The sequence below is a fragment of the Canis lupus genome, chromosome 1, assembly GCF_003254725.2.
Source record: "Canis lupus dingo isolate Sandy chromosome 1, ASM325472v2, whole genome shotgun sequence".
NCBI lineage: Eukaryota > Metazoa > Chordata > Mammalia > Carnivora > Canidae > Canis > Canis lupus.
In genome coordinates this window covers 5208838-5230221 of record NC_064243.1, presented here as the reverse complement: position 1 = coordinate 5230221, position 21384 = coordinate 5208838, and the positions used below count along the sequence as shown (strand labels likewise).

General features: G+C 44.4%; 1 long non-coding RNA gene across 1 annotated transcript in view; it reads right to left on the bottom strand.

Annotated features, from left to right (window-relative positions):
- The window catches only part of LOC112643973 (uncharacterized), a 37351-nt gene extending 16718 nt beyond the window's left edge, over window positions 1-20633 (bottom strand). The window contains exon 1 of the long non-coding RNA XR_007411633.1: window positions 20525-20633. This is a non-coding gene — a long non-coding RNA (uncharacterized LOC112643973). The remainder of the gene's footprint in view (window positions 1-20524) is intronic.
- Between the last annotated feature and the right edge of the window lie 751 nt (window positions 20634-21384).

The following is a 21384-nucleotide window of genomic DNA, read 5'->3' as shown; positions in this document are numbered from 1 at the left end:
CTAAACATTGGGCATAGTTTCATATAATAAATTACAAGCTTAGTTATATTTATTATTGTGCCTTACATTTTATATTCTGCTGTTTTTATAAACCATAGGCTGGAACCATATACCAAGTCTATAGATAAGTGTAAAGTCTAGTTCCTGGAATCAAAATTAATCTGGATGGGGGAGATGTGAGTAAGAAGCAACATCTATGAAAAGATACTGAAGTTCTAGTCAACTTCGTGCTTAAGATGAGTCAACGGTGCAAATGAACCCACCTCAGAGCTCAATGGTTGTAATCCAGTATTCATGAGAAGAAGGGAGTCCACTCTGGCCTGAGTGGGTCAGTCCCACCCTGATCACTACCCAGTTCTGGAAGCCACAGTATAGGTAGTAGGCAAGGGATGCCCACAAACTGGGGCACATCCAGGGCTAATCAGCAGGAGTGTGACACTTCTGCAAAACGTTGAAGAAGTGACTGACAATACAAATAATTCAATGGAAAGGATAAGAAGTCAGTGGAGACCTCGTTAAAATACAGAACCATGAGGACATAAATGTATGGGTTCGTGGGAATCCAAAATGTGTTAATGGAAGCTTACCAAGATATAAAAAAACTCAGCTAGCTAAAATAATTTCAACTGAACTTCACATTTTGAAGGCTCTCCTTGATCTGATGTCAAGCCTTTTAAGAACAGTAACTTGACAAGACATTCTGTACCCAAAGTTCTTTGAGCCTAGGACAGCAAAACCATTGATGTAAACAGCAGACCTACAAAATTACTCACCCTAAAAAAGTGCCAATGCCACATAGAGCATCTCCACACTTGAGGAAGTGTGTGGGCATCCCAGATGGTATATGGAAGATCCATGGGGAAAAAAATGACTTTTCTCAAGGGCATGTCATTGAAATGGTAAATGAATCCAATTCCTGTTTCTTCCCAAGCAAGTGTGTGTATGTGTGTGTGTGTGTGTGTGTGTGTGTGCACATGCCCATGCATACGTGAGAGAGAAGACAGGAAACTTATGCTTGTAGAATTGGGTTTTAATTCAAAGACAAGAATTTTGCTCCATCAGTGATCTTTCATATACTGCATTTATACTATTTGTTATACAAGTCCTTCTGAGATGTCACACCAGAAAGAGAGAGAGAGAGAGAGAATGAGGCTGGTTTGAATTCTTCATCTTGTTCCTCAACATCCACCTCCTTTACATTTTCCTTCTTCTGATGAGAAGTGTCAACCATCTTCTCAAATTCCCCAGCCAGAATTCTGACGGTCACTCTGGACCCTCTACTTCCCTTGCCATGCCTACATCCAACTGATTATAGATCTTCCACTCACTCTCCTGAGTATCACTTAAATCCACGTGGCCAGCACCTGAGCTTAGGCTGCTGACATCTCTCACCGAGGCTGCACTGATCCCCTGGCTTCCAGTATGACCCCTTTCATGCCATTCTCCTCTCTGCCACCAAAGTAATGCTTCTAAAAGGCAAACCTAAACACACCATAGCTCTCATTAAGATCCCTCAACAGTTCCTGATAGTCCTCATGACAAAATCCCAGTTCCTTACAACAGCAAGCAGGGCTGTGTATCAGTTCATCCCTACCCAACTCTCCAGCTGTGTCCCCTCCCCACCCCTGCCCCCTGCTCCAGGCAGACCTCACCACCTGCAGTGTGCCTGTCCAGAACTCCAGGTTTCCAGAAGTCTATCCCTCCCACACCTCCCTGCTTAACCCATTCATTGCTACACTCCAAATAGAGCATCTCAGTGCTGAGCTCTTTCTCTAGAGTTTTGGGCCACAAGCACATGTCAATGAGCGATGGAGGCCATGGTCAAATCTTTGCACAGAGGTCACAACGACTACTAGGGTAGCTATCTGGAAAGGTATAGAGACATGAAGTTGAAAGAAAAGGTTTCTGGAAGCCATCAGTCATCCAAGGAGAGTGAGAAGAGAGGCAGTGGTAGGAGGCTGGTGGATGCCGGCATCTAATGTGCAGCAAACCTGAATGCCTCTCAGAAGCTGGGCAGAATGTGAATCAGGAAGGGGCCTTAACATCAGCAATCAGGCGTTTGTGGGCAGCCTCTCAGAAATTAATTCCAACAGTATTGGAGGGAGTATTCTTTAATATTTTACTTCTCTTCCTTTATAAATAGCATTGTTAATGTCCCCAGTGTCTCTGACCTGTTCGTTTCCACTGTTTGCTATACGCTATTGCAACCTATTACTGAAGATATTTCCAAACAACCATACAATTTCTCGTAAACTCAGCAGAAATAGAGAATTATCTACTTGGGCTCTCTAAATCATGATTTGGCATAATTTACTCAAAGACAGTCTTTCTAATCACCCAGATTATATCTGATTCCCTTTTTATTGCAGACAGTGCTGTTTATTCTTCATCACTGAAATATTTCTTAGGTATCTATCACATTCAGATGACTTCATGAACTTTCTTCCCCACTATTGCCTCTATTAGTTGCAATCTCATCCTGTAAATAAAATTCTACTGACAGTTGCTAACCACAACTTCCCTTATCATGATTTAAATTGACATTTGTGTTCCAAAACTCACAACTTTTCAGTCACTTTTGAAGACAGTTGTTTCTTTCCATTCATCTCTGCAACCAGGGCACTGTATCTCCTAGAGTCACCACTTGCATTTTAAGGCAATGAATAGTATTTGTGTTTGTTGGTTTTTTCCAGTGAGGTGGAATCACCACTAAGTTTCTCTGGCAGGGCTGAGCCTTTCTCCAACTAGTTCTTTAGAAGCTAAAGCATAGCACAAATGTCTTATTTTTATAAATTTCAATTGCCAAAAACATGTCTTACATTTATACATTGACTTGTTCAGCGCCCATAAGTACATATGATCTTGCTGGACAGTTCATGTGTGCCACGATATTGGGAATGGTCCTTTAGTTGAGAGCCTTCTCTCTTATATCAGGACAAAATATTTTTTCCTTTTGTTTCCTTTTCTCATTCCTTGATTCCAACATTCTAGTCCTACTCTTGAGCTTTTCTGCATAGTCCCTGATGTCCACAACCCAGGACCCCGTGTTTTTGAGCCCCAGGTCTTGCTGCACCTCCATGTCTGGTCTGCCTTCCCCTACCTTCTTCATTGTCTCTCCCTACCCATACTTGACATGATAGGCTGCCCCTCATGCACTCCCACACTTCTGCATTGCGTCTAGGGTCTTTTGACAAGACCGAGTGCCTCTGTCACTTGAGAGATTTTAGTCACACTACAGGATGACTATTATCCCATAACATCAGCTTTCTCCTCCCTCAAGATCAGCTTTCCCCACTGGCTGAACTCAGGAACTTGAAATCCAGTATACTTTTGTGAATTTTAAATTGAGCTCTCGGGGGTTCTTCCAAGATGCTGGCAAACTTGCCTGTGGAAAGTAGTCTCTTTAAAACCTGCTTTAAATTCAGAGTTTTCTCCATATTGTTGTTTATTGCCTCAAACTATCTTTCAGCAAAGGCATTTTTCTTACATGAATAAAAATTTCAAACACTTTAATGGGAACATTAAATTCTGCTTCACTTGGTTCTCCCCAACTGCAGTAGGTCTTTCGTCAAAAGCCCTGACAGGACCACAACTCTTTTCACTTTTTTATAAGCAACTTGTTTATAGGAATCTGTGAAATGAAAGCTCCCCCCGCCCCCATCACCTGGGTCTTGTGGCCGAGGGTCACCTATATTTAACCATTTGGATTCAGGTTGCGAGACTGTGAGATTTGGGAACCATTCAGGCTCTATGAACCACTACAGTCCCTGATGTCCACAACCAGCTGTGACCAGCTGCTATGAATTCCAAGGTGAACTGGCACCATGGAATGAGGGGTGAGGGGGCAAGGGGTTCATAATCCTTCTGATTGTGCTTGCAGAGAATAAACATTATTCTCACTTTATTTTGGAGTAAGTAGTTCATCATTTTACCTTTAGAGTTTACATTTATGGCCATTACAATTTCTTTTAATTCTAAAATATTAATCATGTCACCTCTAATTCCATTTAAGTGAAAAGTCACAGTTGCTGGAAGAAAAAAGAAAACCTCCTGGACTTCTCATAGAGTGGTGATGGTAGAAGGATTTCTATAAGGAATGTTTTTGAAAGCGACTAGACGTCTTTAGCTCTCCACACAGCCCTAGGAGAAGTGAGGGCCTTAAAAGGCACTTCCACATGCCACACGCAGGGAGCAGGTTCAGCCCTCTTGTGTCCCATCAGACCAGGGGTGCTGCCTTTGGCTCTCCTGGGCATATAGCAGCCACATGCAGGTCCCAGAGAATAAGTGACTAGGGAAATGCGTCATGTGTCCTTCACTTGATAGCACACATTGCAAAGTGGGTGGAGAGCCTGAATACTCAAGAAAATAAAACCTTTAGGTTTTATTAACCTAACCTTGTTAGGTTCCACTTCAGCTTCTTCAGAAATTGTTTGCACTCAATTCTTTTTCTCTTTCTTTTCTAGGCACATCTGCCTACCCCTTGTATTATGTTCCATTCCTACTCCCTTTTGTGAAAGCTGAGAATTTATCTACTCTGGAGTTAAATTCTCTGGCGGGAAAGCCCATTGTGCAGTGGCTGACAATACTGCCAGTACACAAATACCACCGGTATATATCCCTTGAGGCCAGGAGCTCCTGAATGATGGTCTCAGGCTGCCTCGGCAATGCCTGTGGGTAGATCTACAGCCATAAGATGAAAAGAGCCTTCATGAAATCACCATGACAACATTAGTATAACTTGAGGCACTGTTTTTCCCATGAACCATCAAAAAAAAAGTGGGTGCACACATTTTTTAAGCCATTAACTTCAGAGCTATAAAAGTAGTGAACATGTTTTCCTTTCTCCACCTCTCTTACTTTATCAGCTCAACATGATGGTTGAAATAAACCTGTCCACTAACTCCTGATGTGAAGCAAGAATAAATGTGACTTTTACAAGCTGTCAGAATTTAATGCTGTTCAGAAAATGTAGTCTGGTTTTTCAGGTGCAACGGTGATTACAGACAGCCTTGAAAAAATGTTCTTATTACCTTTTTAGAGTTGTGGCGTCCGTCAGATCTGATCTTTTGTGGCCGCCTATCTTCATGTCAGCTATGCAAATGCCCACAAATAAATGAAACTTCCTATGGACTCCTATCGAAGATAGCAATGCAGAAAAGCTACCCACCCAAACATTGGAGTAACACAGCCCTATTTAGAGGACACGCTGTAACTACTAATAACACTGAAGATAAATCAGAATGCATGAAAATGGCTACACTGTGGTTGTACTGCAAGCAGACAGATGGCAATCACACATTTTAAGGAAGTTCTCAGAGATTCATTAATTGCCTAGAAAAGGACACAGAAAGATCATGTCACCATTGGACTAGAATCTTGTTTGAAATAGAGTTGAGAGGATATCTAAATTAGATCCATCAATGCCATCATGTTACAGATGTGGCTGATATTGGTGAATTCTAATTAATGGACTGTTTCTATGTAATAGCCATGCTCCACAGTTCCCAGTAAATTGTTTGAATGTTCATGCTATTTACTGACAGAAACTGAACTTGTTTTCACAGGGTAGAAGTAGTCTTGATGTTATTTGATATCAAAATCCACTCCCGAGTCTAAAAGCTGCCCTTTACATTAGGAAAGGCTGGACCATAAACCTTCCTCACCCCAGGGACCATGGCTTCTACTCCCTTAGTAACCTTCCACTGGATAAAGGACAGTCCCCCATTCACAAGGTTACTTGATACCCCTGACTTACTCATTGGTTGAGGGATGACAAGAGTTAGTGGTGAAACAATAGGGTAAGGAAGAGGACTATGCACGGGGCAGGGGTGAAGGCATGACATGTCAAAAGCTCCACCCCTGACTGCTTGTAAATGTCATGTCATCGACCACAGCACCACAGTGGAATGAACTGTCCCACACTTACCCTAATTTGCTCATTTGTCTAACTTTAACAGAGCCCTCTAGTTCAACACTGAGGCACATTTGGGTGTTACTTGAGAGCTAAACATTTAACACCCACAGTAACCACTTTGGAATGCCACCATTTCCCTACTAGAGGAAAGCATTTGAAGTGTTATGTGACATGGAGCGGTAGATAATTCCTGAGAAGCTCATTGGGTGCAACTGACAAGTCTTCCATGAGAGGCAACACTGGTTTTAGAGCCAGAAGACATGACATCAAGTCCCAGCTGGCCCACTTAGAAGCTATGTGGCCTTGGGAAAATCATAATCACACTTAGCACCCTTCCTTTTTTGTATGAAGGGATGGTCACTATCCCAGCCCATAGTAAAGGGCTATTAGTAGGAGGATCAATGTGTAACTATGACTGCCCTGCAGGCCACAGAGGGATATGCAACATATAAGTATGCTGTTCATCTTGCTACCCCCGACCACACACACACACACACACACTTATTCTGCATGGCAATAACAAGACCACAGGTGTCCTCAACAGGTAAGGAAAGCAGTATCTAGTGGCTGAGAAGCAGGGACACACCACCTGTCATGACCACCAGAGGGTTTCCCCATCTCCAGGATATGCCACCCACAGGACAAATCCAACCCTTGGGCAACTGCTCTGACTTTAGGAAGCCTAGAAGTGTAGAGAACACTATGGAGAACACTCCATAGTTAACACTAATGATGCTCTCTGCACCTGTCCCAGAACTTTCACCTCTCCTTTCTCAAAGGACACGCGTGTGCGAGGGTGGTGTGGTGTCATGTTTACCTAATTACATGAATTAAGTAACATTCTGTAGTCTATAATACTTCCATGAGTGTACTCCCTGCTGGGTAACAACTAGGTAGTCTTCTCACAAGGAGCACTCAAATCAAATTACACAAAAGACAAAATTAGTCAAAGGGGTCCCTCGATAATCACGGCCTTCATGTGATCCAGGAGCTCACACCCTGACTGGGTCTTCTGAGGTGAACACCAAGGGGCAAACCTCTCCAGACCCTTTCTCAAAAGTATGTTTCAGTATGAGGAAGGCACAGCCTCTGAAACATGAGCTGTTACTATGTGCTGGGCACTGCAAGTGAGGCATTGAGAATGCAGACATATATTCCATCTGAAAGTGTTTACCATCTAGCACCCACAGAGCACACAGGTGCGTGCACAATCAGAGGTGTGAACAGCTGAACAGGTGCTATGAGAGCACAGGAGGACAGGAAGAAATAAGGTTACCAGATCTGGAGGCTAGACAAGATTTCTCTGGAATAAACATTAGAGTTAATCCTTAAAGGGCCAAGGAAAGTTAGCCAAGGATAAGGATTTCTCTCAGCAGAGGGAATAGCATATATAAGACAAAAAGTGAGAAAGAACATGCTGGAAATACCAAGTACAAAGTGAAAAGTGGCAAAAGATGAGATAGGAGATGTAACAGGGACATGCCAAGGAGGATCTTATAGTCTATGGGAAGAAGCTGGAGGTCAGTCCTATAGATCAGTGACCTACCTTTGAGGATTTCAGAGCACCCTGATAATATGACAAAAAGCTCTCGTCCCCATCCCAAGTCAAATGGCTCAGACACTCAAGAACACTCACTTTGTCCCCTGCGTGCCTGCGAGCTGGTGGACCCTGACTGAGTATGGAGCTCGGCCCCTGGAAGCTATTGTGGGGCCTCTAGCGGGGTGTGGAATGCTCAGAGTTGTGTGATGGTAATGCTGGCTCGGGCCGAAGCTGAGGAGGGCATGTTATACTGAAGCAAGTCCAGGACCAGATAGCACAGAGACATTATCTCATCAAAAGATGGGGAGGGGGGCAGCCCCAGTGGCGCAGCGGTTTAGTGCCGCCTGCAGCCCGGGGTGTGATCCTGGAGTCCTGGGATCGAGTCCCACATCGGGCTCCCTGCATGGAGCCTGCTTCTCTCTCTGCCTCTCTCTCTCGCTCTGTGTCTCTCATGAATAAATAAAAAACAAAATCTTTAAAAAAAAAAAAAAAAAGATGGGGAGGATCTGAACAGAGTCCTGACAGGGTGTCTGGAGAGCCATAAACAGACCTGAGAACAAACATTCCAGGAGTGGCTGACAGAATACCTCCAGGAGGCGGGGAAGGAGAGGGTTCCCCTCAGGCTTTGCTCTTTGGGAGCAGGTTTTGGAAAAGAAGCAGCACAGCTCAGCCTGAGTGTGTGTGTAGCTGGCAGTGGGAGCAAGGGATCCCCAGACACGTGCTGGTGGGGAGTCGGGTTGGGAGCTCCCGAGGTAACTCTGGGCTGTAAGACAGAAGTCTAGCTGGGACTAGTCAAGCCATGTGAGCAGATGAGCGTGGCCACTGGGGAAGTGTGCAGGAGCACTAAACCTGCAGTGATAAGCAGAGGGAGTACATCCATGGAGGAGAATGATTTAATTTTAGATTTTAGATATTTCTAGTACTTGCAAAACAGAAGCTGAGAGAAGGAAGGAACAGGTGGATGCATGTGGAAGAAGCAAGACAAGAGTCTGCAGTGGGGACAAAGCAACAGCAGAGGAACAGAGGGGAGGAGGAGATGCTGGAGGAGGAGGAATAGAGTAAACATTAATCTGAAGGTCCCGAGAGCGAAGGTTTAGAGGCTGGAACATGCAGTAGATCAAAACCACGAACGCACGGGATGGTCTCAGGTGGCCAGCAAAGGGATTTCCCAAAGACTAAAAGAAGTGAGCGAAAACTCAATCTTGAAAATATTCTAAAGATACAAGACATGGAGAGGAAAGAGATGCCCCCGTGTCTGCATTGTTCTTTACGGATTTCAAAATGATGCACCATCTCTAGTGGGTAATATGAGATGCATATGCATCTATTAGATAATATTAGAATAATGTTATCGGATCATTGTGCCAATTTTATAAAATTGGAAACCCCCAGGGGCTAAGTGACTGGCCGGAGGTCACACGTGGCCGCAGGGCACAATCACACCGCGAGCCCTGCATCCCTGGGAGGTCATAGCGCATCCTGCTGCCTGCCAGTGGGGCATGGAAACCAGACCGAAACAGTAGAAAAATGATGTGAAGGAGGTAAAACTCTTTCCCTTTCCCTCCCCCCTTTGAAAGGACACACTTCAGTAAAACTTCTAACACTAAAGGAAAAATAAAATATTCTTTCTGCCACTGAATGAAACTGACCCCCGGAGATTAAATAAATACTTGAAGGAAAAGAGAGGAAAAAGAGATGTTTTTGTATTCAAAATCTTTCTGCGGTTACACTTATTTTGTAGTGATGAAGAATATCAACTGTTGGTAAAGCACATTAAATATGCTAAGTGCTCGCCTATGCATAATAGCTCCGAGCGATCTGCCAGGGCTCAAATGAGATGTTGAATAATGATGGCACATCATGCCATGTACTGTCGCTGAAAATAAATCGCCATACACAGTCCTAATCAGAGGGATGTCATACAAGGTTTTGACAAAACAGTATTAACTCTCATAATTTGGACTCCATAAATAAACTTGCAACATGTCAGCTAGGTACTTATTGACTGAGACGAGTAGGGAAATAGTTTGCCCTTTTGGGGGGTTCCTGAAATACCCCATTCTGATTTTAAACCAGCGTCGTGGTGTTTCCATAAAGGAAGAGGTCAGAGACCGTCTGACTCAAAAAAAAAAAAAAAAAAGAGCAAGCAACTTTGGGTAGCTTCCAGAGACCAACACTCTTTTCACATTACATGAAAATCAATGGTCGAATGTGTGCGCTCTGGTTTTGTTTTTGTGTTTCATCTGAAAGCTAGTCAAGGATTTCTTGATGAGAACCACAGGTACAGGAAACTCAGTCAGCATGTTCTCCATCTGGGAACAAGGCTCAGTGAATTAATCTCCACGTGCTAAGGGCTGTAATCAAAGAAAGAGTTCTTCACTAAAAAGTTAGCTTTGGCATAGGACTGAACAGAAGTACACTCTTTGGACTTGCGAGTGTTGTTTCCAAATAAAATCAGGAACTTTTAAAAAAATTTTAAACTCAATTTATCAACATATAGTATAACACTCAGTGCTCATCACATCACATGTCCATTTAAGTGCCTGTCACCCAGTTATCCCATGCCCCCATCCACCTCCCCTCCAGCAACCTTCTGTGTGTTTCCCAGTATTAAGAGTCTCTCAGAGTTTGTCTTCCTCTCTGATTTTCTCCCACTCAGTTTCCCTCCTTTCCCTTATGGTCCTCTGAACTACTTCTTATATTCCACAAATGAGTGAGACCATATTATAATTGTCTTTCTTTGACTGACTTATTTCACTCAGCATCATACCCTCCAGTTCCATTCACGTCCATGTAAATGGTGAGGATTCGTCCTCTCCGATGGCTGAGTAATATTCCACTGTGTATATAGACCACATCTTCTTTATCCATTCGTCTGTTGAAGGGCATCATGGCTCCTTCCACAGTGTGGCTGTTGTGGACATTGCTGCTATGAACATTGGGGTGCAGGTGTCCCAGTATTTCACTACATCTCTATCTTTGGGGTAAATATCCAGCAGTGCAATTGCTGGGTCATAGGGTAGCTCTACTATTAACTTCTTAAGGAGCCTCCACACTCATTTCAAGAGTGGCTGCACCAGTTCACATTCCCACCAACAGTGCACGAGGTTTCCCCTTTCTCCACATCCTCTCCAACATTTGTGGTTTCCTGTGTTGTTAATTTTAACCACTCTTATTGGTGTGAGGTGGTATCTCATTGTGGTTTTGACTTGTATTTCCCTGATGACGAATGATGTGGAGCATTTTTTCATGTGCCTATTGGCCATGTGTAGGTCTTATTTGGAGAAATGTCTGTTCAGGAACTCTTTATTGTGCTTTTTCTATGTGCAAAGCACTATGGCACGCACTATAGTGATACAAAGAAGCAAAAGCTTCCATCTCTATCCTCAAAAAACTCATAAGCAGAAAACAGATGGATAGTTGCCAGAGGCGGGGTTGAAAATAGGGGATGGGTGAAATGGATGAAGGTGGTCAAAAAGTACACACTTTCAGTTATAAAATAAGTCCTGGGATATAATGTACAGCATGGCAACTAGAGTTAACAATACTCTACTGCATATTTGAAAGTCACTGGAAGAGTGTTTCTTGAAAGTTCTCATCATAAGAAAAGAAATTTTGAGGGAATCCCTGGGTGGCTCAGCAGTTTAGCGCCTGCCTTTGGCCCAGGGTGTGGTCCTGGAGTCCCGGGATTAAGTCCCACGTCGGGTTCCTTGCATGGAGCCTGCTTCTCTCTCTCTGCCTCTCTCTCTCTCTCTCTCTGTGTCTCTCATGAATAAATAAATAAAATCTTTAAAAAAAAAAGAAAAGAAATTTTGTGACCCTGCATGGTGACCAATGGTAACTAGAATTATTGTGATGATCATTTCACAATATATACAAATTGAATCATTATGTCACACACTTGAAACTAATGTAATGTTATGTGTTGATAATATCTCAATAAAAGCAACCTTATGAGCATGTTGGAAAAGACATTTGGGTGATGGGAATTCAAGACATAATACCAGGTTCATGGAGAAATGAAACAGTGTGAGAAAGTTCCAGTCATGTTACTGCTGAGCGCCTCTGCTCATTTCCTTTGTGGTCCCACACGTGTGTCCTGGCCTCAGTTTCTCAGCTCCTGGGAGTGGCTGCTGGGAAGCGTGGGTGCCATCACAGCTCCCACCATGGAGCCTGGCGCCCAGCGAGCCCTCCACGAACGGTAGTGTTTGTTCTTGCTGCGCTGTGATTCCAACACTAGTAAGTATCAGATTCCGCTTGATTCCATGCCTCCCTAGCAGGGCCCTAACTGTAATCACATTTCCATCTTCTTCTCATTCTAAGTTTTGGATGGAAGGATGATCGCTGAAGGAAAGAAAGGCAGCAAAGCTGATTCTATCACCCATTTCATGCTCACAAAGCAAGATGCCCTGTGCTCCGAGCCCTGAGTCAGGAACTTGCCCATCCATGTCAGACTGTCACCCTTAATCCATTCATCAAATAGATTAGGAAAACATGCAAAACATGTGTAAAATCCTCTTGTACACTGCAAAACACTCTCACCAAATGTGAGGTGCAGTTTTAGCTGCTGCCATACAGAAAGTTAGCCTGGTGTAGCCCAAAGGACCCAGGACAAATCCCCCATTCTTCTCTGCATGAGCTGTGTGAAATGGGGCAAAGCTGCTTCATCTCAAACAGTATTTCCTTATATATAAATTGGGCTGATAACGTAATCATAAGGGTTAAATAGCAGAATGTTTGCAAAGCATCTAGCATAAAGCCTGGCATAATATAAGTTCTCTGTTTTATATATATATATATATATATATATATATATACACACACACACACATATATTCTCTCTTATAGACCCCAGAGGCTTTTGCTCACAGACTTTCTGATTGTCAAAATCTGGCTTTCCAGATGATAGAGTCAGGACCAGTTTTATTTCAGGACCCACCCTTGATAGCACCAACATAAACACAAAGTACTTTTTTGTTAGGCATTGAGGAGTCTAACTGATCTCTACCTAGAAACATATAGAAGGCATCAAAATTAGCAAAGCCCTACCCTGCTCCTTGTGGATCCCACCCCTGTACCTACAGTATAGAATCTTTAGGATGTCTATCTTCTTCCCCAACTTTGGCTATTTTTAAATGAAGAGATAGGAACTTCTGTACTCTGCTTCCCATTAGTGTTTGAACACCTTTACCATGTGAGAGCTAGAATCCCTTATCCTTCCCCTGTCTGCCAGAGATGGATCTTCCTTCTTCGCCTTATCCTGCCCTATGAATGCTGGATCCTGAGAGCATATATGTGGGTTTGAGTGCTACACTTGGTGCTAAGACATCAAGAATACCATGACAATCTGGGAACTTCTACAGTGTTCAATACACACGTTTCTGAACATGCCAAGAGTACAGAGGAAGAGGACGAGAGCCTCAGTTGGGACTGGAAGAACACCACCAAAAGGACTCCCTTTGTGGAATGTGTATTGGCGTGATGCAAGGTGGGGGGTAAGTTGAAAGGGGTCCTTAAAAGATACCGTGACATGCAAATGTATGCCTGCCTTTAGAAATGCCAAGAACATCTGAGCTGCTGAGCAGAATGTAAGACATGGTAGTTCTTCCTTTCGTGCATCACGAGGTCAGAAACAGTCCCTGAGACTATGAAACCCACTGCCACCCACCCCATGGTACCCCACAGTGTGGGGGAGTCCTGGCCCTGAAGGGTGCTGGGGGAGGAGAGCACTTAAAAATTGATCATCGTCATGTGAATGATCTGTGTGTCCTGGAGGAAAAGTGGCCAGTGGTTCATTCTGTCACTTTAACAGACATTGTTCATAGGTCTACCGATGCTAATTCTGAAACTTTCAGGATTTTGAAGGGTAATCAAAGACACTGGGGAAGTTCTAGCACCATCCCTAATTCCTATTTCCCAGATGCAGATGCTGGTCTCAATCTAATTTGGAAACTTCATTCCTAATTACACACTAAATCAACTCCCCCACTAGAATGTCCGAGTGGCTCCAAAAAAAAAAAAAATATATATATATATATAATATATATATGCTGTGGAAATATTGCATATATTATAGGTACAAATTTATGGACAAATGTAAATTGTGAATATATAATTAAAGAATCCCAAAACCAAAGTCTGGCTCTGGGAATTGAAATTCAGTGGAGGTATGAAAATTTCAGTCAGTGTTTAATTTTGTACTTTGTAATCACGTGTCACCATGTATCTCTGCATAATTACTACTTTGTTTGTCTCTTATCATCACCACTGAAAGTCCCTATTCTTTAATTGGATATTAAACACATAGTCACAGTCCATGGAATGCATAAATGCTTTTCATAATGCCGGTCATCTGGAGCTCTGGCATATTAATTTTTGGCACAGCATTTGAGTTCGATTGAAACTATAGAAGCGACATTTGTATTTGGCTAACTTAAGGGGTTTGCAGGAGCAAGGACATTCAAAGTTCGCCTACAGCAATGAGCACTAAGCTGCCTTTCTCAGATGGGAGGCTCCGGGGCAGTCGGAGCACATTTCAACAAAGTGTTAGCCATAATTTGGCTATTTGTGCAAACCAACGATAGTGGGTTAAAGGAATGAGCTAGAAACAAAACTCATTTGAGAACAACAACAACAAAAAATAATAATAAACTGACATATTCTATCAAATGTTTATAGTAAACTTATTTCTAAAACCTGGTTTAGGGGCACCTGAGGGGCTGTTGGTCAGGCATCCAACTCGAGATTTCGGCTCAGGTCATAATCTCAGGGTCATGGGATTGAGCCCCGCGTCGGGCTCTGCGCTCTGTGTGGAGTATGCTTGAGACTCTCTCCCTCTACCCTCCCCCAAGTAAATACGTTAAAAATCTTAAAAAAAAACAGTTTAGATGTGGTCACAGCACTCAAATGAAGTGTGGATTTGCATCCAGTGAAGTGGTAACAGGAAATAAAGATAGAGCTGGCATCCTTAAAACAGAAAGGCCATCCTTTTACCAGGAGCTCAGAGGACAGTGGAGTCCAGTGAAGCAAAGCCAGCCCCACAGAACGAAGGAGGCAAGAGGCACCATTTCAGAACAGAGAGACCTGCTCACCACTTTGCTGTCTGTGGAGGCCCTGACCTGTCAGGCACTAACAGAAATCTGCTTCAGGACCCTACACATCATGATCTCAGGGTCATGGGATCAAGTCCCGCATCTGGCTCCCTGTTCAGCGGGGAGTCCGCTTCTCCCTCTGCTTATGTTCTCTCTCTCTCTCTCTCTCTCTCTTTCTGTGTGTCAAATAAACAAATAAAAACCTCTAAAATATAAATAAATAAAAAATAAAGATTCTACGAAAGCTTATGAGAGCAAAGACTTGCTCTGTTTTGGTCACAGCTGTATCCCTAGCTCTAGAAGAATTGATAGGCCCTCAAATAAATGTTTATTGCATCAATAAATAAAAGTATGAATGACCAAAAATGGGAAAAAATACCAGAATATGATTATATAACATTAAGCAGTTTTCTTTCTATAAGTTTTCTCAGAGCCTGCTAATCCCTAGGGTACACACCACAATCTTTAAGAGGTAATCTGCTTGGCATGTTTCCCAAATATAATTTACCACAGAAACCTTTCTCTCAGATCATTTGAGACTCATGTTAAATGGAGAACATGAGATTAGCAGTGTTTACACTCCAAGGACCGTTCTTCCTTAGGCAAGTACACACATCATTTTTAATAGTACTCTGTTTGCAGTAGTGATGATCAGTTCTAATGCTACGTGTTTCTGAAATAATATCCTCAAATTATCTCACACTGTACATAAGCAATCAATTCCAGTATGGTGTGAGCTATCAATCAATTGATTCATCAATCAACAGAGAGAGCTGTGATCTTGTGCAAGTGTGCATATCACGTATGCCTCTGGCTCTCTGGGGCCTCTCTTTCCGGTGAGTGTCCTGTTTCCTGGCAAACAGTGTTGACCTATATTGGTTCATGGGACGTTGTACAAGTGGTAACTTTATACCTGCCACCAGAAAATAAAGGAAGGGGTCCTGCTGGCTATTCAAAAGCATGTCATCACCAGGGCTCAAGGAGCCTTCAAGATCCTGGTTGATGGGGCAGAAACAGTGGTTACCGAACGTGCTCAGATGATGTAGAAGGTATGTTAGGGCCACTCAGGCTGTGGCCTGATGGCAGCTGGCAGAAGTCCATGGTGACAGGGCTACACCACAGACTGAGCGGGATGGAGCCCTTCAGGATGGGACCTGCCCTCCTAGCTCCCACAGTATGCTGGCTCAGACCCCACCCAGGGGTCAACTATGGGGGGGTAGTTCCACCAGATGAGCACCCTGAGCGGGCCTTCCATGCCCAAGGCAAACCTGCGGCAGGACAGGGGAGATTGGTGGAAGTAAACAGCTCTTCTCAGTTTCCTCCCTCAAACTGCTTTTTTTTTGTTTTGTTTTTTAAAGATTTTATTTATTTATTTTAGAGAGAGAGAGAGAGAGAGAGCACAAGCAGGGGGAGCGGCAGGCAGAGGGAGAGGGAGAAGCAGGCTCCTCGATAAGCGGGGAGCCCGATGCAGGGCTCGATCCCAGGACCCTGAGATGATGACCTGAGCTGAAGGCAGATGCTTCACCGACAGAGCACCCAGGTGCCCCCTCCCTCAAACCTCTGCCCTATTTCTCCAAATATCCGAGGAGGCCACCACAGTGTGGCTGCTACCAGCAGAGGCTCATGTTCCTGGTGCTTCTCCACGTATTTTCCAGGCCATGTGACTGCATGAGCAAATGAAAGATGACATCCAATGTCAGACCAAAATGCATCTTGAGAATAAAAGTACAGGAAAGTTCGCCTGTTGTCAGGAATTTAACCATGAGGAAAACTCTCCCGAAGGGTTTTTTGAGTAAAGACTTCACCCCAAAGGGCAAAGATGTGATTCGCTTCAAGGACAGGTTCCTGGGGTCCAGCAGCATGCTCATGGCGGGGCAGAAGCATGAGTGTGAAACAGGCCCAAGCTGGGCTGGCCGTTGGTCCTGGTGCTACAGGCAGGTTCCTGACACCACCAAGCAGAGGCTCGGACTCTCCCTTGCCACAAAGATGAAAGTAACTAGCTCTTCCTCGCTTTCCATGAAGAAGATGAGCAAGAACAGTGTGCGAAATTGTTTCATCTTGAGCAAGGTTTCCTTTCTCTTAAATCATCCCATGGTAAATACCAAATAATATGTAAGTATGGCATCTTGGCAGGTGGGTATTTAAAAGTCAGTAGTAAGCCTCATGTCTATTTAAAAGGGCAGCCCTTCTGCTCAATGAAGATGTAAGGGAATTGAATTAGCAGTTGTCCATCTGCTGAAGTCAAGAGAATGGTTAGGAGGTGGGAACAGAGCCAAGAGGCAGGGCACACCCAGAGGTGGCAGGATGGGCGGTCTCAGCCCCCACATGGGCCCTGTGGCCCCAGGACGGAGCGGGAAGGCTGCATGCGAAGGCCCACTGGGAAGCTGGGGTGACACCCGAGGCCGCCTGTCACTGTGCACTCATGATGAGCATCACACCTGCTCCTTTCATCCACTCCCTTTCCTGGAGTGACCTGGCCACGTGGCAGTGGCCTAGCCATCACCCTGCTCTGGCTCTGTGAGACCGAACTCTGATCATGGCTCCTCTTTGCCCCTTGGTGTCGCGACCTCGGGGTATGACAGCCAGCTTTATGGGGTGATGGATTAACAGGGTCTTCCCCGAGTGGGAGCCACATTTCTGCCACCCCATTTGTCCAGACATAAAGGTCTCGTGACTAGAACAATGAGACCCAGGCAGTCATTGATCACTCTAAGTTAGACAACATTCACGTGGGGATTTGGAGAAATGCACCTTCCTGGTCATGTTCACGTATCTTAAAAACATTCCTAGAAATTATGAACCTTAATGTTTTCCCTCTGTTGCCTATTGATTCATATTTAAAATACCATTTTTTAGGGATCCCTGGGTGGCACAGCGGTTTAGCGCCTGCCTTTGGCCCAGGGCGGGATCCTGGAGACCCGGGATCAAATCCCACGTCAGGCTCCCGGTGCATGGAGCCTGCTTCTCCCTCTGCCTGTGTCTCTGCCTCTCTCTCTCTCTCTCTCTGTGTGACTATCATAAATAAATTTAAAAAAAAACTGTTTAAAAGACCATTTTTAGCACTCACATTAATAATGCTTCTTGTTGTCATTTTTCTGGTGTAGCTGTACATCCAGAGGTAGAGAAATTTAATTATTTTGCTTAAGGAGAGAGTGGACCTATGCCTGTATTAAAATATTCTGCTTATGCCAAAGAGGGGATTCTTTGGATTCTTCTCCAGCCCCTCCCCAACACTCAGGACTCAAATCTTCACTTTGTACTAAGTGACCTGGGTTCAGAATGGAAACAAAGGTGCAGGCTTTGTGGTTGTTCCTTGCTGGGTGGCGCTCGCTGTCCCAAATCAGATCAGATGTCAGGACTGCTGGCATTACACACACACCCAGCCTGGATGAGAATTACCAGTCCTGTGATGAGACCTTCAGGGTGGCCAGGGGGCCCTCACAGCCTCTGAATCAGCCCCAAGGGGCTTGGCTTTCGCAGCGGTCGAGGTGTGGTCAGGGTGAGGGTCCCTCCCGTCACCACTAGCTCTAACAGCTCACTCACAGCCCTGGGACTGTCATCTGGCAATGCACTGACATTTAACGGACTTGAAGACAAAGATAGCTTACAATTCAAAGTGGGGCAGGAAGACAGCGGGGGTGATGCTGCAAGGTGTCTGCCATCCAGCAGGCTCTGCAGTGCTCATCTAAAGAGTCACCTCAAATGCCAATTGTCACCAAAATACAACCATCAGACTCCCATCTCTCAGGCCAGATGTCTGACATGCTGCTGCACCAACTCAGTATGGATCAGACCCCTCCACTTCATGATCCCAACCTTGTCATGCACTGATCACGGGCATGTGACAGATATTCTGTTGGAACCACTTCTATCCTGGTACCACCAAGGCAATGCACATCTAGGGAATCAACCACAGGAATTCCTGCCATGGGAAGCGCCCCAGGAGGCCAGTGGCAGGTGGCGGGTGGGCAGGTGAACAGAGAGGGTGTACAGTGCAAAGAAAACCATCCCTCCCCATTTCTTCAAAAACGAGCTGCTCCACCCTCAGACTCCCAGTGAATAACACCCAGGCCTACCAACAAGGGTAGCTTCAAAGCATGTTGAAGAAGTTAGAACCAATGCCACTGCCATGCATCTACTCCCTTTTAATTTCACCTATAGCGGTTAGGCCCACAGTGCCCGGCAGTAGGCAGTACACAGGTGAAGGGATGAACCAAGATCCCCATGAGTCTACCTGAAAAGACGACTGTGCCAACAACACAGACAATGTTAGCACAGCCTGGCTTGTGCTGGGGTAGGTGAGCAGGGCGGCAGGATCCCCGAGGAGAGAGAAACAGGCAGCTGTGCTCAGAAAGGAGGGGCTCTGTCCTTGTGGAGAAGGTAATCTTGATGACAGAAAGGAGGAAGGAAGGCATGCTGCATAGAAGACACAGAGTGAACAGAGCTTTATGAAAAATGACTTTTTGAAAAACAGACAGAAAGGTGGCATTGCTTTACATTTGCAAATTTCCTTAGTGCCGGGCCTAATGAAGAGAGCTATAGTCTCAGGTTTGCTGATGCTCAAGTCTGGCACAACATCGTATGCCATGCAGCTTCTGGAAAATGCCATCATACACTCATGAGAGGATAAGTGGGAGAGGCAAATACCATCTTATTATCATGATGAAATTAGTTTTAGGCCCTGGAAGGTAGACCACTGCTATTAGACATGAGATCCTGGCGGCAAGGAATAAGCCCAAGTCACCCATAGGTCCCCAGACACACACAGTCACAGAGTAGGTACCCAGTGAACCAGTGGGTAGACTGATGTCCCAGCAGTTAACAGTATTTTGCATAAAAACAAGTTATAGTTTCATCTACTCTTTTAAAAACATTGAACACAAAATACCACAGCTGTAGTGATGTGATGAATTGTTCTGTTTCATTCCATCATGCCTTATAAGCCATCAAAAAAATAAAATGATAAATAAAATAAAATAAAATAAAATAAAATAAAATAAAATAAAAACCAGTGTCTACTAATGAGTAGTGACCAGAGCTTTAGAAATGTCTTCTTTTAAGCTACTGACCAAATGGCAGGATATATGGAGGTCATACAAAGAAAAGCATTGGGCTTAGAAGAAACTGGATTCCAACCCAGTTCTAACTGAGCCAGCTGCGCGGCCTGAGGAAAGTCATGCACGGCGTTTTATTCTCTCGGCTATAAAAGAAAGCAGTACTGCAGCCACTTGACCTCCACTCTTCTGCTGTTCTGACCACGGGTCCCTCCTTATAAGCCACATCTGTGATCAGGTAAAGACACCACCTCTTACCCCTCTGAAACCTCTGCTCTCAGGCTCGCCAAGATTCTGATCAGAGTGATTTTTCTTCAGTAGAGTACCTGCCTGGAGAAAAGGTTTTGTCACATTTTCAAATGTATGTTTGAATCCCTTCAAAATTATTGATCTGAAGAAAATAGAGAAATATTTTTTCAATAGTTTTTAAAGTGAGTGTATCTACAGAGGATCTTCTTTAGAAACAAGGCGATAGCAATATTCTTTTCCTGCCAAATTCAAATGCCATTTTGAAGAGAACAGAGAGATTACCAGCTGATTTCTCAAATTCATTTTTTACATATGAAAAGCCACTTATAAAAAAAATCCGAACTATCTTCAGCTAATTCAAATTTATGGAACCTGCACATTTCATATTTAAAAATCCAAATAAGTCAACCCCAAGAGGAAGCATACACAATGTCTGTACTTGCAATAATCTTAAGGATAACACATAATCATTTCATGGATTCATAACTGTATTAAAAGAAGCGATGTGGGCTGTGTACCAGCTTAAGATTTGGGATCCAGCAAACCGGCCTCATCCCTGGGGACAGAGGGCGCACGCCTGCCCAGCACTGCTGGTTGCTACAAGGGGCTTCCAGGTCACTGGCATAAACTCCCCACCTGGGGCTCTATTTGCTCCCACCTCACTTCCCTGGCTCACCTTGCGTGTCCCTCTGTCGTGCTGGTTCTGACCTGGACATTCCACGTCTGCATCCCACCGGTCTGATGGACCCTGCTGCTGAGTCAGGGCCCTGCCAGGCTGGCCACCATTAACCACTGGAGGTTTTCTATTTCGATTGCTCTGTTACCAACCAGCCTTGTGAGGTCACTTGCCTTTGGCAAGTCATAATCTCCCCAGGCTTTAACTTTGTCGTCCATGAAGTGGGAATAATAATCCACACGCTGACACAGACTGCCTGAAAGACTAAAATGCTTCATTGACAAGGTGACTTTCCATGTGCAAAGCCATGCCACATATTGAAATTATGGGTTTTCCTTCAATCCTTACATAAGCCTTAAAGTAGCCCTCTCATTTAAGGAACTCCTAAGAACTGGGAAACGTGGTCTTTTCTCTTATTATTCAGAATGTCCTGGTTCTTTCCTCCTACAAGGCCAGGTACGGAGGGCAGTGAATGTCATGTAAAACTTTGAGCATCAGTCCCATAGCCTTCAGAAACTGAGGTAGCTTTGAGGTCACTCAAGGGCCTTGTGGACAGCCCTCTAGCAAATAGGGAGTTGGTGATGGATACGTTCCCTCTCAGGTCACACTGCTGGAAGCTGGGCACGAGGCACGGTGACAAGGTGCTGCAATGACACTTCTTCTCAGCAGAAACTCTGCCAAGTGCTGAGACCCGCCAGGTTGGGAATTGCAGGTTACAGCAGTACCATAAAAGTCTGCAGCCGTCAGAAGCATTGCCCTTGCCTGGGGCCTGTCCTCACTGATTAAGAGATTGACAATTCACTATGCATAATGTTTTTCAGACCAAGGGAGAAATCTCTGTATGTCCACTATTTTCCAAC